General features: G+C 41.3%; 1 long non-coding RNA gene across 1 annotated transcript; it reads right to left on the bottom strand.

The window, feature by feature from the left end:
* Window positions 1-1,365, bottom strand: LOC126615850 (uncharacterized). The gene is made up of 2 exons (XR_007620916.1): window positions 586-1,365; window positions 1-402 (listed from the first exon to the last, which is right to left on the bottom strand). It is a non-coding gene; the product is annotated as an uncharacterized LOC126615850 (long non-coding RNA).
* Window positions 1,366-1,993: the final 628 nt, after the last annotated feature.

The raw sequence follows: 1,993 nt of genomic DNA, 5'->3' as shown, positions 1-1,993 counted from the left end.
TGAAACTTAATCTTATTCTTCTTTATTGAAATCATGTTTAATTTCCATAAGAATATAAAGTAACATGCATGATGGTGTCATGAGACTCATGACTCCTCATGAATTATTATTACAAAGTTCTAAGCCAAAATGTAGTTTCTTGTTTTGGATGTCGTAAATGACACGCATATTTCTCTGCTGGTAGGCTACAATCAAAGAACTTCCGTCTGGGCTCGGTAACATTACCAGGCAAAAAAATTTGTTTACCGGCATCCCCCAGTACAAACAAGTTGCGAGCTGGAACTTCAAGAGACGCACCGTCACTAAACACGAAGCTGATGCTCGGAAGCTGTCGATAACCTACAGAGGGAGGTCTTGAAAAGCACACATCAAGGCTAAACGTAGGCGGAACTGGGTGATAACCTGAGACAATAAGATCCAGTTAGGTTTTCTTGTCACACAAGTTTTGTAATTAATTGTAGATTAGCCTTTCTTACTCTCCAAAGGACTAATCCTAATTTTTGAAACCCAATACTTTGTGATGTACATATATAAAGGGGTTAACCTTATAAATAAAAACCATATAGTTTAACATTTTTATGTAACCTTTTTGATGAAATAGGTTCGTTAAGCCTTGTTCCAGCACGTTGAAAGCGGTGCCAACAAGTACTGATAAATCTGCCCCGGAATCTATGATGGTCCCGGTGTTGTGTCCCCTACGAACAAAGACTTCTCTAGGTATCTGAAGTGATCTACGTACCCGCAAGGCTTATGCCAACCAAGTTGACGTAGTAGTGAACTTTCCCCACGGTACTCCACCAAACTTGTTGTAGACATGCCTTGTCTTCGGGGAATGTCATCCCCGAAACGCAAGAAAGTAGAAGGTCGGGCGCCGATATCTTGCCCAAACGCCGCATGCAGTAAGAAAAATTACCGCTGATTACCCTTTTTTCATGTAACTGAAGATGAACCCCAAGCTTATTCCCGCGAGACGATTTCCTGGGATTCTGTCGCAATGACCGAAACCAATACAGTCGGTTGCACACCCAAACACTATATCACGAACAGCTACTGAACCAAAAGTGAAGGTTTCACGTCCCGCAATTCCACTCACGGATGAATTGTCAAGGTATTCTTCTCTGAACTTGATAGGAGTGCGACCTCTGAGGACAGGCCGGAAAGTGGTGGACTGACTATTAGGAAAGATGGGTTGAACCTAGTGGAAGCAGTGGCCGGTTCCATTGCAACCTTCGCACTGTGTCCATATGGTATCGCTGCCTGTGTCAAATCCTAAGAAGTATGGTATGTATTTTGGGGTTCTAGTTGGGAAGTTGCCAATGCCTACCTCAACGAGGAACGTGGCCATCACACCATGAAGCTGAAATTCAGCCTTCGGGCGAAGAAGGTTAGGACTTATGGTACTATTAGTGCTGATACCTCTTTTCAAAGAACGAATGGTAGAAAGGTATTGCGCACGAGGTTTGGTTCGACGAACAAGTAGTTCAATGGTTTGAGCATGGGTATAAGGTTGCCGGGGTAGAAGGGTGAGTTGGGGGAGTCACGGTGGATCAGCCTCATGGTGAAGCCATTGGGTTTATTCCCAAGTACAAGAGTAATAGTAGTACTCAACAGAAACAAGGTTGCACATAAAATGAAGAGAAGGCTTATTGGTTTGGCCATGGCACTGATTATATGATCAATGGCTTCTATGTTTGGGTGGTGGTTGCTGTGGCTTAATTTCAGTGAGAGATGCCAATATTTATACATCTAACAAAATGCTCAAAAATCTTTAAAGGTTAAAAGTTGAATTCACTAAATTATCATCCTGGATATCTTCTTTGTTTTCCCCCCTTCTTTCTCTCTTTCTTTAAAGTTTAAATCAGGATTTAGTTTTAGTAATATCAGAATCAAAGGGTTAATTTCTTTATCAAATAAAGTTAAGTTTTAAACGAAGAAAGATCTCCTTTTAACTAGGGGCATTTTGATATAGCCGCCTCGTTTTTTAATTTTTTAG

Source organism: Malus sylvestris, chromosome 3 (genome assembly GCF_916048215.2).
Source record: "Malus sylvestris chromosome 3, drMalSylv7.2, whole genome shotgun sequence".
Classification (NCBI taxonomy): Eukaryota; Viridiplantae; Streptophyta; class Magnoliopsida; order Rosales; family Rosaceae; genus Malus; species Malus sylvestris.
The sequence above is the reverse complement of the archived record's forward strand: the minus strand, read 5'-3'. Positions and strand labels throughout refer to the sequence as shown.